This window comes from Sturnus vulgaris, chromosome 2 (genome assembly GCF_052056855.1).
Source record: "Sturnus vulgaris isolate bStuVul1 chromosome 2, bStuVul1.hap1, whole genome shotgun sequence".
Classification (NCBI taxonomy): Eukaryota; Metazoa; Chordata; class Aves; order Passeriformes; family Sturnidae; genus Sturnus; species Sturnus vulgaris.
The window spans coordinates 8,519,386-8,535,495 of NC_142244.1; positions in this window are offsets into that span (position 1 = coordinate 8,519,386).

Here is a 16,110-nt window from a genome sequence, read left to right on the forward strand (position 1 = left end):
AGCACAGTCACAAGTCTCTCATCATTCCCTATATAGAGAGTGAAGCAAATCTCCAGTGTGGGTTGTATTTCACATCACTCTGCATGTTAACAAACATACTGGTAAAAAATTCTTAAAAGGGTAAAAGGTATCTAATTCAAACCCCTGAGAGGAAATTTTAACCCGTTGAAAATGACAGTGGTTTGGGGATAATCACAGACAGCCACTATCAAGAGATACTGCAACGGGTATTTTGAAGTCAATAACTTAAATATACTAAAGATTTCAAAAAGAAAGTCATCCAGATAACTAAGACGGGAAAACTTCCAAAAAATGACAATATTGTCTGGGTTTTGCCCTCCACAACCCAAGAAATTCCATAAAAGAACATTTTTCCATTGTCTGTCATTCTATTCTGATTTGCACTGATGTCAACATTCCTCTTGGAGATGTGAAACATCTTTTTCTTTTCTAATACTGGAAATTTGGTGATAGGGCAAGAAGTAAAGGGTGCAAATTGAAAGAGGGTAAATTTATATTACATATTAGGAGGAAATTTTTTACTGTGAGGATGGTGAAGATCTGGAACAGATTGCTCAGAGAAGCAGAGGATGCCACATCCCTGCAGCTGTTCAAAGCAAAGTTGGATAAAACTTGAGCAACTTGGTCTAGTGGAAGGTGTCCATGCCCAACAGAAATTAGTTGATCTTTAAGGTCCATTCCAACCCTTTAACAGTCTTAGCTTCTGTGAGAACTTTCTACATGAGAAGTATAGTTATATTTATAGTTATATTAATATACATATATACATGCATACATACACTTTTCTATCATGTAGAAGCAGAAGAACAGTGAAAAAGTAGAGAAAACTCTGGGTTGCCATGGTTATATTTAGATCATATTCAGCACATTTCATCATATCTAGGATCATAGAATGGCCTGGGTTGGAAGGGAACTTAAAGATCACCTAGTTCCAACTTCTGTTCCATGGGCAGGGACACCTTCCACTAGACCAAGCTGTTCAGAGTTTGCTTCAACCTGGCCTTGAACACTTCCAGGGATGGATCAAACACAACTTCTCTGGAAAACCTCTGCCAGGGCCTTATCACCCTCACAGGAAAAAACTTTTTCCTAATCTCTAATCTAAACCTGCTTACTTTCAGTTTTAAGCCATTCCTCCTTGTCCTGTCACTCCAGACCCTTGTAAATAGTCTCTCTCCGTCTTTCCTGTGAGCTCCCTTCAGGTACTGGGGGGCCACAGTTAGGTCACCCCAGAGCCTTCTCTGTTCCAGGCTGAACAATCCCAGTTCTCTCAGCCTTTGCTCACAGCAGAGCTGCTCCATCCCTCTGATGCCCTCGGTGCCTGCTCTGGGCTGGCTCCAGCAGGTCCCTGTCCTTGCTGTGCTGGAGCCCAGAGCTGGATGCAGCCCTGCAGGTGGGGTCTGAGCAGAGCGGGGCAGAGGGGCAGAATCCCCTCCCTCAGCTTTGGAAGAGCCAAAGAAGTGACAGTCATAATGAACAGACAATGCCACGTATTCTCTGTGGATGAGACATTAATCTCTCCAGAGGTGCTGTGTCTTACAGGTGCTTTGGACATTGTGCCATCAATCTTTGCATTGCTGTGAGTTGTGCTGATGCCATAGAAAAAAAGACTTGGTAGGATTATTTCTGCTCACAAAAGAAATGCTTAATTGCTCTTTCTATAGATTTTCACTGCTGATGAACTTTTGCATTTTCAACATCAGCACATAATCTCAAGTACAAAAAAAAAAAGAAATGCAGGTTTGAGAACTCACATCTCAGTAAAAATGCTGTATAAAACCTTTTCTTTCATCCTAAAATAAACTATTCCTTCACCTATATGAAAGGAACACTACAACAGTGGTACAAATAGCAATAACACATTTTGTTTCCCAAACATGAAACGTTTTCTATTTAGCAAACCTTGCTGGCTCATTTGTGTGCTGCCTGGTGGCTTTTGTCATCTAGTGGCCACCATTGAAAACAAGGGTGGATTTTTATATATTTCAACATGATCTGGGCACCTTGGGTACAAATTTCCAACATTTTAAAGCATGATGTGAATTATTTCTGTTCACATTTATGTACTTACTGTCTGACATGGAAATTATGTTACTATGAAAAAAAATATAAAAAGTGCTTTTCAGGAAAAAATAAGTGTATGTGAACTCACTAAGAGGTCAAGCCTGTGTTTGTTATACCTATAACTATGTGAATGTCAATAGGTTTTCACATAACAGTATCAGTATTATATACTACATACATATTTTTCTGACTGTTTTTAATTCTAGAACTCACAATTAAAAGTTGCAGATGAGATTTTATCAGCTCTTGTAAAAATATGTATGAATTACATCTTACCACAAGACTTTATTCTAGCAAATAGTATTTCATAGTACGTTTAAATGTATTTATGGAGGATATATTGAAGTTATAGATATATTATAAAACAATATCAGGCAAAAGCCATCCTTTTTTAAGTAGTTATGATAATGCAAGATCCTATGGACTTGTAGGGACCAGAGCAGACCATATCCAGTCACCTACCTGCAAAGACTCATTCTGCATATAATGTAAAATGAGGTCAGAATTTAAATTAAACCCCCCTCTCAAGAAAGCCATCCCATTCTGATGTTGTGACATTTATGTGCTTAAAGTCTATAGCTCTGTAAGTGAATGAAGCTACCTAAAGAAGAAAAGAACAGCATTATCATCAAAACTTATGATACTCATTAAGTCTTTTGATGAGCATAGGTGAATTTAATTGCTCTTCAGAGCCTGGAAGATAAATCGTAAAACCTGCACACAAAATTAACAAGATCACCTCAAGAAATTGGTGGCTCTCATTGACATCCCTGACAATAAAATGGTCTTCATATATCACCTGGGGTTTCATCACTTTTGAGTAACATATTTACCATCTGTGCTCATCCCAAACTACTTCTGATAGAATGTCTGACTTCATAAACATTCTTGGGTAAACAACTCTCATGTTTCTCCAGATAAGTGAACAGATTCACTGCGCCATTTTTCTAACACAGAACTAATAAAAGTAGTCAGCTACAAATTGCTTAGATTCCCAGACAAGTTCTTCAGTTTGCTGTACGAAATCAAATTAGATACCATTGGTTTCTTAATTTGCTTTGGTAAAGTATTATTCAGCCCTATCTCCAGTTTTCATCCATTTCTGAGGTACATACTCCTTGACTGACATCCTCTCTTACAATCTTCAGCTCCAATCATCTGAATGTCTGAACATTAAAACATCTCTAAGCAGAAAGCTATAGCCAGTGCAAAGGATATGAGTTTAACTCAATAAGGAATTTCATGAAAACTTGGAGGTTTTTTAATAAAAACGGGGAATATAGAGAAAAAATGATTTCCCCTGTTTCTTCAGCTTTCCAAGAAAGCCACGTCGAATGGAGCTCTGAGAAACCTCGTGTATTGAAAGGTGTCCCTGTTCACAGCATGGAGGGGAGCTGGATAATCTCTAAGATCCCTTCCAAAATAAACCATTCTTTCATTCTATAGTTCCTAGATTCTGGAGCTTTCATGGTTCTTGACAGAAGGTCAGAGCCCCTCCTTACTGCTCTTCAATTCCAATAAAGGCATCTTGCCTGAGAAACTTCATCACTGAAATCTCTTGGTGGCCATTTATGTTCTGCTTTTAATATAATGGTTTTCCATCATAAAAAGCTATAGTGAAATTGCTGGCAAATGACATGACAAACCTCTCTGCCTCCAAAGGTGAAATTATTTAGATGAGATAGGAAGGACATCAAGCTGCTGAAGTTAGCCCAGAGGAGGCCAGCAAATTGATCAGAGGGCTGGAGCACCTCTCCTATGAGGAAAGGCTGGGAGAACTGGGATTGTTCAGCCTGGAAAAGAGAGGTTTTGAATTAACCTGACTGGGGCATTCCAGTAGCTGATGGGAGCCCACATGAAAGATGGAGGGAGACTATTTACAAGGGCCTGGAGCGACAGGACAAGGGAGAATGGCTTCAAACTGAAAAAAAAAGCAGGTTTAGGTTAGCTCTTAGGAGAAAAAATATTTTCTGTGAGGGTGATAAGGCCCTAGCACAGATTTTCCAGAAAAGCTGTGGCCGACCCATCCCTGGAAATGTTCAAGGCCAGGTTGGATGGAGCTCTGAGCAATTTGGTCTAGGGGAAGGTGTCACTGTCCATGGCAGGTGGTTGGAATGAGTTGATCTTTAAGTTCCCTTACAACCCAGGTCATTCTTTGATAACTTTTGATGTCTTTCAGAAGGATTAGTTCATAAACCCAAGAGTGTTTCCAAGTGTTAAGTCCTAATAACAAAACATGTGCCCTGCAATACAGACTAGATGAAAAAATTGTTAAGTGATTGAGGTTTTCAGTATTTCTGAAAGGAGGTACAAAGGTGAAGTTTCAATGAAAAATGAAAAAATTTTGGAAGTTCCTTCTCTTTCAAACAAAGTCTTTTGGAATGCCATGTATTGTTTCTTAACAAATGCAGGGCCCAGAGTTTCAGTACAAAGTTACAATAGTGAGGTGTTGTATTGCAGAAAAAAATACTCTGGGATCTTTTCAGATGAAAAAGGGAATTGGCCAAGTGTTTACATATCTCAACGGAGTACCCTTGAGAAAGAAATGAAATAACTACTAAGTAAAGCTTAAAACAGGAAAGGAGTGTATTATCACTGTTTAATTCCCTCTCTTACAGAGTATAACTGCTCTCCGTGCTTCTCCCCAGATGGAAGGAATTATACCCATTTAGAAAACAGGAAGTTGTCTTGCACAAATAAGTGTATAGAAAAATAAATGGCATTATGTTGCACTGTCAGTACATAATGGCATTGCCTTATCAGCTGTCGACAAATCTATTTTCAAACCCGTATTTAACCAAAGCACAATATAAATAGTAAACCCATCCAAGCAAGCCTTTAGTGGTTCTATATTTTGAAGACAGAAATGTTCTTACTCTAAGCTAGTTAGATCTGTAAACTGTGCACAGAATTAATTTTATGCCAGCAAATTACTGTTTTTAACAGGTTATACAAGGCACAGAGCCATATAATTGCTCTTCACTTGAAATATGCTCTCATTCAAACTGAGGAAATGAAGTTAGCTGAAGGTGCAGCTGGGGGTGAGGAGGAGCACATCTTATCTGTGCAATGACTTGTTCTTTACAGGTGGTTGGTTCAAAAATTAGCAGCTATTTTTTTCTGCAGTAATAAATTCTAATATTTGAAGAGAGCGAGAACAGATGGATTGCCAGTTCATTGCCACTTGCCACAGCACTATGAAGATTTAATCTTTATGATGAGCAATTTGCTCTTTACATAAGCACTATACTAGCATTCCAGTAGTATGTCTCATCAGCCCATTTTAAAGTAGACTGATTCCCCAGACATTTTTAATATAGAGTTTGGTTCTATTTTTCTTGAAAATACAAATTGCTCTAAGACATTTTAGCCCTCCTCAAATTATGTGTCGCCTGTCGAATAAGTACTAAAATCCCCGAACAGCATGCTATTACTTGAAATGCCTGTTTAGGTGCAGAGATTTTTTCAGAGACTAAAAGCTCCCTATCTTTTAGGCACAATTTACTCATTTTTATTTTGCAGAAATAAAAAATATAGTGGTCTATCTTTGCAGCCATAATTTCTTTTGGTTTAATGAGAAAGGTTTCATACTCTAACTCAAGGAGCTTCTCCTGCTAAAATGTACTGGTAGATAGGTGAACACATCTGTCTGCAGCCAAAGTAATATTTTATCATTCCCTCTAATATGTTCTAATGTATAGCCCCTTACCCTTAAAGAGCCAGAAACATGCAAAGGGGAAATGTCCATGGCTTGGGGGGCATTGAAAACTCTGAATCTCAGCCAGCTGCCCTCTGAATTCCTAAAATCTTTCTAGTCTGACTTTCTAAATCTTTGCATACTGATTTTCAAAAAATCTTTGCAGCAATGCTTTTTTGTATATGGATTCTTTTTTTTCTCAAAGTCAATTGAGCAAACAATTTCCACTACAATTAGAGCTACATTCAAAATATTGGTATTCTATTATGTGGCTTTTCATACACAGCAAAGGCTGTGTATGGGAATTTTCTCAGGTAAAAATTAAAAAATATATTCTTTTAAAATATACAAAACACAGCAAACTGCTTTTGCCTAAATAAATGCTGCCTTAACACACCCAGGTAAGTGATTGGTAAAACAAGCTCCTCAATAAGGCACCTGGATAGAGCTACACTTTGAAGGCACTGAAAAGGTGAAAAGGGAGAGAACTGTGTGGTGATAAAAGCAGAAATTTCAATTAATTTATAATTGAAATTTGGATAGAAAAAGGCACTTAACCCTACACTATTTTGTCTTCCTTGTCTTCTTATTTTCATGCTCAAGGTTTCCTTCAGGAACGCCTGATTTTTGTAGATAGTTACAAGCTCAGTAGAGGGTGCTGAAGAATACCTAGCATAGTTTTAAGTTTTGTTATAGCAATAAAATGTAACCCTTGTTTTTCCATTGCAAATAGCAGCTTCTCTTTAGCCCGCACATCAGTTCTTATCAATTCCACTCACGGACTAAACTCAACCAACTTATTTGCACATCTGTCTTTTTGCTCAGCTCTCAGTTTTCACCTGCTCTTCTTAAAAAGCCTTTCAAATAGTCACACCAATCTGCAAGTGCAGGGACCACCTCCTGGTGCACCCTAGGCATGTGAAACAAGCTGGAAAGAAGCACAAAGTGAAAACCTTTTACATTTCTGCAAGGTCAGCCTAGAGGATAAGTCATCCCCTGGACGCTGTTCTCAGTCACGGCAGTGTTCAATCATCCTCTGGGCATTTAAGGGGGAGAAAGAAGCACGGATTTGGGTAGTTTTGCAAATGTGCTTTTGGTTACTTTATGCCCATATCAATCCATAGATAATAGAAGAATATGAGAAAATGAAATAATTTATTGCTTAAATAAGTTCAAGGAGAACTGAAAAGATATAACCAGTTTTGAAATTGATAAAATAAGCTGTTTTTCAGTTCAGTAAAATCTTTATGTGCTGAGGGTTTTGTTTGAAATGACAATTATTTTCAATGGAAAAACAAGTAATAGAAAGAATTATCATAATCTTATTAGCTAGAACCATCAAAAAGCTGCAATAGGGTGACTGCATAGAAAGAGGTTTCTCATTTTAAGAAATAAATTTAACCTCTTTTGATAACAGAAAAATTTTTTTCTCAGTGGGTATTTATGATGTGTTCCTAGAAATTAATAGAGGAATATGATGTCTCTCGAATTCTTCTCATCTTATAAAAATACAGAAAACAAATTTGAGGCAAATCTGCTCTTCTAAGCACAACAGGAATGAACTTAGAAGGAAGATATTAAGGTATGCCATGCGTATTTTGCACACAAATTTAAAGTGTCATTCTGTCTCAGTATCCTGGTATAAACCCAGGGATCAGAACTGTCTTTTTCAACTGATCAGATCTTTGATGCAAACCTTTGAGAAGTAAGAACTTGTTTGACTCCTTGCTAATGTGCTCATTAGCCTGGTTTAGAAATACCAGCAGCTAATGACGTTTAGGGGAAATTTGTGCTGGTATCGCTACAAAAAATGTCAGGTTTTGCTGCTCAGTGACATTTTCTGCTATGAATTTTTGTTATTATTGAATGGCATGCAATATTCAGAATTTCATTTGATTCCCATTTCAAAGGACTCTTTTCAAACCTGATTATGGAATTCTCTTTGATTTGGCAGCTCAGTAGCTGTTGAACTTTGACATTTATACAGGCAGCATTTGGATGGAGGTAAAAATACCTTTTTCTCCCTTATAGAAATGCAGATAAGAGAAACCCCAAACAATTTAAATGCCTCTTGCATATCAAGATCAACTATGCAAATCATTAAATATAAAAATTTTAAAAACATATGGAAAATGAAATAGAGAAGATGTGTCTGCAATAGAACTAATCACTTTCTCAAATATCCACAAGAGGGTCTTCTAAAGAAAATATGGCAAATTACTTCAATTAACTCTGGTATAAAAATTTTAAAAAATTATCAGATCATCCAAATACTCAAGTCTTGGTGTGTTAACACATGTTAATAAATAACAATGCTCTTGGCTTTTGTAAGAGGATTCTGTCAGATGGAGGATGACTGATACAGGACTCAGATTTCGACCTTTCAAATTTTACTCTCTTTAAGTCATTTTTTCTTGTAATCAATGTATACAAAAATTGTGCCAGTCTATAGACTATTAACAGTACAAAGGACAGAAAAGAGAGAAATTACAAATTACAAATACACAGCTCTAAGAAAAACACAAAATAGGCAAAGAAGGTGAGAAAGTGGTCTCTGAAAAAGATAAAGGTGTATAACATACTCACTTTTAAATTCAACCTAACAATTATCCTCAATAGGGTATGATCACTGGCATAATGCTTCAAGATCTGTATTGATTCTTATTACTGGAATGAAATCTATCATTTTGGCACCACACTTCTTGTGCTGTGTTTGGCTTGTTTAGTATTTATTTAAAGCAGGAAAAGACTTTTACTTTACCATTCATTTGAGATATTTATTGATATACTCATATGGATAGTTATGAAAATCATGAAGAATGATGCACCTGTCTAAATTCTGACATGTAAAGCCCCATGTCTGAGGTAGATACTCTGCTTGTAGAGGTTCTTTATGCATCCTGAGTGTGCAAGAAATAGGCATTAGGAGGTTGTGAGACAAACTACCCTCAACCCACAAAGTACTTATTTTCTGCTCATTAATATAAAGGGGGGGGGGAATGGCAGCTGAGATGTAAATGTTGTAAGATAAATTAGCTGGATCTCTGTTCATGTCCCCATGTTATCACATATGTGATAACATGTGTTCATGTGTTATCACTCACCTTTCAGTACTGTAAGATCTGGAAACTCCAGAGGAGGAGTCTACACTTCTCAGTCTCTGTATGGTTTTATTATACTCAGTTCTGTACCATTCCCTTAAGCACAATTTTAAAATTTTTTACTCTAAGTAGGAAAATTTTTCCGCCATCATCTCTTTCCCCATCCATCCACTGCATTCTTTTGAATCCTAGATTGAGTCACCATGTCTCAAAGTAAAAGAGAAATAGAAATTCATAGGAACAACTATGCTGTGTATGTGTATCAAATCAAAAACACACAATGTGACAAACAGGAGGACCTAAAAGTTCTTGTGTTTTTCCAGATCTGTAATGTTTCTGGGATTACTATGGAATTGTTCACAGGAACAGAACACTGCAATAGATAGGCACAGATTTTCCAGGAAAAACAGAAAGAGGGTGGAGACCATGCTCTCTGAAGGTGACTCTCCACTATAGTCAGCTACAGTGAAGAGGGAAAAGGTTGGATGAGAGCTTAGGCTAAGGCTAGAAGGAAAGCCAAAAAAGAATGGACATGCTGGTAGATGTTGCTTACAGAAAACTTAGCAAGGAAAAGAAGGGGAAAAAACAAACTTCTTTAAAATATTGGAAGACACTCTTTACAGTCCTTGATTCTCATGGGTGAAGTTAATGTCTCAGAATTTTTTGGAAGGAATTATAGCATAATATGAATAATTTGAATTTCTAGAGTGTGTTTAAGACAATTTCTTGATGCAGCTCCTAGAGGAGATGGTCTGCAGAATCTGCTATTCACAAATGATGAAGCAGTCAATAATCAATGGTGGGCTTGTCTGTTATGATCATGAGAGATAAAGTTTAAAGATATAAAAGTAAGACAAGTAGCAAAATAAAGACTCTAGTTTTGCAGGTGGTGGACTTTGGCTTGTTCAGTGATCTGATTCAGAAGGATAAAGAAATCAGCACAAAATTTGAGATTAAGTGTATCTACTGCTGAATGAAGCAGACAGAGAAGATGGAAACGTCTGAGACACTCAATACCTAAATCATTTCCATCAGGGTCTGCTCTCAAGTCTATAAGGTCCCTGATGATGGCATAACTCAAGGAAAATAGGTACTACCCATTGCAGAAAATAATCAAGTTAAGGAATGCTTAAGGAAGTTTTCAAACACATATCTGGAGTTCCAGGGAGAATACCTCTGACAGTGCTGAGCCATCACTGACTTTGAGGCAATTCTGTCATCTCTGACCCACTCCAGTGATTGTTCATGATGACAAAAACTAGACCAAAGTTACACTCTGTGTTAGGAAGGATGGTAAAAAACTTAAATCTCAACACAAGCCTAGATTTGTCATGCAGGTTAACTGAGCCACTTTTCAGTTTCTCACTTTGTTTTTCTGTGTATGAGATTACTCAGGAACCACTGGTGTTTAAATGGACCTGATTAGTGCTGATAATATGATTTGACTCTTCAAGAAGGGATCTCAAAACTCTCTCCAGCTTCCTTATTTGAAGGTATATGTCCTTGAGACACCTTTTATCTCTTACATTAAATAATGACCTTTATAGAGTTCTGTAATTTGTGAACTTCAGTTGGTTTAGCACATCTCTTGCTAAATGTCATTTTAAATTAGTATGCACCCTGTAAGAGTAGCCTCAAATCATTAAGAAATTAATATTCAAAATAATTTCAAAGTTGATAGGAGTTGATACCCTTGGGTTATTATTTCCTACTCCGACCAAATGTACGTTGGCATTATGAAAACAGACTGTTTCAAATTTGTGTGAGGCATTTCAGACCCAAGAGCTTTCCCAAGCACCCAACAGTTTTATGCTGGGTAACCATTCAAGATCTGTCACTTGACTTGGAAGCACTGCAGCCATACACAAGTTTTCCCTTAGACACTTGAGATGAGGGTGTAGCCCTGAGAAAAATTTGGTCTATTTCTGCTTTCACCATGGATAAGGTTAAGATGCGTTTTGTCTTTTCTGACAAGACTTATCTTCAGGTTCCTGTGAGATGCAGTTGCACATCAGCTCCTCCTCTTAAAAAGAAAAGGCTCTGCTTTTTCCAAATCAGATGGGTTGAATCTTGACTGGTCCTGCCTAGAAAGAATCAGTACTTTAATCCCAATTAAACATTGATTTCTTTCTTCCCAGGAGCACTGTACTATCTAAGACCTGATATTGCTCTTCCCTCATGGTAAGAAAATTGTTAATGATATCAATTATATGACACAAATGACACATCAACATTTGTCTTCTGTTCCAGGTCAGCAAAATTACAACTCAAAACCAAAAATATAGCAACGGGAAAAGAGTTTAGGGAGATGATTTTTTTTTCCCAAAAAATTAAAAATATCACAAAAATTTCTAGTCCGGTGAATCAGAAAGCGCCGTGATGAATGAGATGACACGGGGCATTCATGGCTGCTATACTGTATTTTTCTGGTGGGAGTCTGCTCACAGTGTTGTGAAACGAAATGGAATTTACCCACTGCCTTCAGTACTTACAATTGCTAGACAGAACAAAGTAAATAAGGAAGAGTGGCAGCTGTCAATTAATTCTGATTTATTTTTAATTATTTCTATTTTCATACATAATTAGTTTTATAATTCCCCTAATATTCTTGCAAATTGCATTTCTCTTTCCAGCCATCCTTAAATAAAATCTGAACCTTTTTTCTATTGAAAGCTACACTCCCTTATTTCTAGTGGATAAGAAGCAAATTTAGCTTTTATGACACACTCCTCCACTTCTCTTAGCGATAAATGTACTTGTTTAGTCACACAACCAAGAATTGTATTTCATTTTTATAACATAGGTAAAAAACTGAGCTAAATTTCTTGCTTTTCTAGTATGACTTTACCTTTTGTGTGTGAATTATTAGTTTGCAAACATATTTCATTTGTTAATCCTTCTCTTCCAAAGTTTGAATAATGCTTGATCATTCTCTTTAGCACCAACTGAATTTGTTGAGAAGAGATTAGTCAATCAGTAAGAGCCAATTGCAGAATAAATTTTGAGTTATTTTATACTGGATTTTATACATGTGTTGCTTGGGTTGAAAAATTATTAATATGTGAAAATAGATATAAAATTTAATACATATAAACATATGCAGAGGATCCAGAAAACTCCACCAAATTGATTAGAGGGATGAAGCTGCTCCTCTATGAAGAATTGGGATTGCTCAGCCTAGAAAAGCAAAGACTCTGAGGTGACCTAATAGTTACGTTCCAGTACCTGAGGGGACACCAAAAGAAAGCTGGAGAGAGATTATTCACAAGGAGTAACAGGAGTGACAGGACGAGGGGGAATGAGTTCAAATTCAAACTATTAGGTCTAGATATTAGGAAGAAATTTTTTCCTGTGAGGACAGTGAGACAGTGGAGCAGATTTCCCAGAGAAGCTGTGGATGCCCCATCCCTGGAAGTGTTCAAGGCCAGGTTGGATGGGGCTCTGAGCAACCTGGGCTAGTGGAAGTTATCCATGGCAGGGTGTTGGATCTAAGTGATCTCTAAGGTCCTTTCCAACACAAACCATTCTATAATGTAGTTAAATAACACTGTGAGTTTAAGCTTTGATTTAAGCTAATTCCCTGTATTTATAATGCTGTAACCCTACACTTAGGTCAGGAGTTCTCCCGTTACTTCTAACTTCAGGATTTACCTCTAGCATTTTTTTCTGAGGTATATAAAAGTGAGACATTAGTGACAGTCTCTAGAAATAATGTTATATATAGCCTGTCATTAGAATGTGCTGGAGATATGGACACATTCTACCATTTCATCTTCATTGGAACAAACTAAAGGGGAAAAAAAACCAAAAACCAAAACCCAAAGAATTAGCCTTGTTTCCTAGTTATAAACTCACACGGGGAACAGATGTTTCCTTTGTGTTCCCTGTACTAATTTGTCTAGGAGTGCAAAAATCTGAGGTCTTTAGTAACAGAGGAAACAAAAAATTCCACCAAGCTTTACCGGATTGCAAAACATACAAAAAGATAGTGAAAATAATGGCAAAAATAGACAACCACAAAAAATACTAATGAGGTGTAATGCACTCATAATATGAATGAAATTTAGGCTACTTCAGAAACGTTCTTGTTGTAGTAACTACAATTGGAGCACTAAAGATCAGTAGGTTAGCACGAAAATTACTCTGCCTAACCAAGAAAAGAAAATTTATCTGAAAGAATTAGAGATTTCTTAAACCACAAGGATTCTTTAGATTTCAATAACTTCAGAGGGTTTTTTTCCTCAGCATGCTGAATCATCACATCTCATTTAATTCCAAGGAAATCTCAGTAACCTGCTGGCAGCTTGTGAAAAGGGCACACTCCCTCTGGTCATGCTTTGGGCAGAATCCCAACCACGTCAGACCATTGAGACCACATTTTTGCTGTCTGTAAAGCAAAGCACAAATCATATTCACCACTAGTTCAGAACCAGCATGAATACCTACCATACCCTGTTCTTTCTGCTACAGAGTCATCGGAAAAAACATGTTCACTTCAGCCACTTTTGTGAGGTATTTGCAGTCATTACACATTTTCCTGTACTGCCTCATAGTTCCCTGGAAGCATAGAGAGGATCAGAGATAGGTATATAAGCAGATTTCTTTATGATTCAGTAACAAGAAACCACCAGAAGTGGTAGGATACACTGCACTCATCACATCATTTATTTATGGCGAAAAAGGGGTTTTCCCCTTTCTGCTCATGCCAGATCTTCAGGGCTGAATAAAATGCATTTCAACTATGCCTTGTAGTCAGACTTCAGCTGATGATGCAGTTCACTGTTTATCAAGGGAGAGTCCAGATCCTGCTGAGGAAACAAGCAAATTAAACTGATACATCACCTTTGGTTCTGAGTACAGGACAGCTGCTTGTTACACACAGACACAATTTACTGGGGTCAGCTCCTTTCATACATTAATAGGAACCCTCTGAGCCTTATCTAGGCTAAGCAGTCCCAGATTCTCAGCCTTTCCTCATATGAGAGATTCTCCAGTCCCTTAATCTTCTTAGCCCCTTTCTGGACTCCCTCCAGCATGGCCATCTCTTCCTTGTAGTATGGAACTCAGAACTGAACATGGTATTTCAGGTGGGAACTACTATAAGCTTAAAAATCTTAGTGGTTTTTAATATTGAAAAGTTGGTCATTTTAACCCAGTGAGGGATATCCTGCACCTCGTATTGCAATACTCACTTCCAGTATCACTGCAAAACCAGAATTTTGAGACTTTTGTTCTCACACACAAACTAATTTGATTGAAACATAACAATTGAGATTTTGAACAGTTACAGGGAGCACTGCCACTGACTTAACTGGGAATGAGATACAGCTGAGTAGGCAAAGAAGAACAGTAGAAAGAAAGGAGGAAAATCAATCTGATTTATCACATCTTTATTGTACTTAGAAGAAATCATACATGTAAAACTTGGGAAGCCCTAAAGATCATTCCTAGTTCTAAGCTTGTCAGCAGGTACTTTCCAATAATTTTTTCCCTTATCATCCTCTCCAGTGCTATCAACTGCTTTAGTACACAGAGGCCATTATCCCCATCCTGTGCCCTTATGTTGAACCGAATGGACTCTACTGACCCAAATATTGCCAGGCAGAAATAGTTCTGACAGCCATAATGCTTATTTAAATAATAACAATGAATCAGTTTGAGATTTAAATAGTTTTCCATCTGAGGATGGAACAGAGATGCACCAGAGCATATCTGATTACCCAGTAGAACAGTGAGGCTAAAGAGGCAAAGCACAGCAGGACTAAAGCTGCTGCTGTCAGAGTTTGTTTATGCTGTCTGATCACTCAATGTGGCACTCACAGAGTTCAGTTCACAACTCAAATACATATAAGTAAAATAGTTTGGGTTTAATTCAGTCAAGCACATCTGTGATACTATCACATTTCTGGTGTTCTTATGGTCTCTTTAGGCAAGTGTGGAACTTTTGTATGATTCTGTAAATAATTCCTTAGAATTTGAGCTAGCCATTATATTTTCTGGGTAATTTCAAACAAAATGAGGCATCACAACTGGCTAGAGTCAGGCATATTTGCAGAGGGAAAGGCAGATTTAATGGCCCCTTAATGCCCTCCTTCACTAGCTGCCCTCATCACTTTATCAAGCTATGACCAAAAAAAATTAAAATAAAGGAAGCACCGCCCACATCCTTATTTAATCCACTAATGTGTAAGCAATCCCATTCTTTAGAAGGGATTTTTCCACTTGTATGACTTGGTACATTGAAGACGATGGTATTGAACACTTCACTTCCTTTGTCATTTATTCCAATCTCAGTAGGAATGGTGATGAAATTTCAAATTCAATTCAGCATTGTGTGCTTGAATATTCCCAGAAGAACTGATGTTTTAGAAATCTTAGGTCTTTTTTTTGTTGGTTTTTTTGGTTTGTTTGGGTTTTTTTAGTTGTTTTGTTTGGTTTTTTTAACAGCTATTTTTCTAGGGAAACAGGACTATGAATTTGAAGCAACTGTGACCCTCCTACCAGCCCCCAATAGTCACTCAAATGTTCAGGGGCTTTAAAGCAGTAACAGAAACCAAAGGACATGTAGCAGGGAGTTGTCAACCATTTGATGATCATTGAAATTTTTTCCCTCCTTTACTTATAAAAATTACACATTTCTCTATCTGGGTTACATAATTAGGGATTTTGAAACCCTTGTATCAATCATCATTTTTTCTGTAGTCCAAATATCATAAAAATAAGAATTTCTTTACATTCAATTAATACCTTATGCACTATTCAACAACTCCAGAAAGTAACAGATTTCCATGTTAAAGAAACTGGGAAACTAACCACTCTGAAGGCTTGCAGCCTCAGGAAGCCCCCATCTGTAGTAAACTCTTCCCATATCCCATGTGTACAACTTCACATGGTCCTGGAAAAGCATAAGCAAAAGAACTCAGGGAGAGTATTCAGCCACCTTGGTAGTTCTGGCATCAACAGAGAGGCTACATTTTTGGTTTTAATCCCTGAGGTAAGTACATGATGTCTATGAAACTAGGAACACGCTTGAATGCCTGGCTTTGCACCTCTATCATGGTGCAAAATAAGGACACAATCACAAACATTGTGTTTTACACTCAGTGACAACTCTTTCATCAAAGCTCTGGAGGAAAATGAAAGAGCAAAACACTTTTGGTAAGATTTGTGAGCAACAGGAAACAGCTGGTTTGTTTTATAGGAAAGCTATTTGAAATAAAGTCTGCC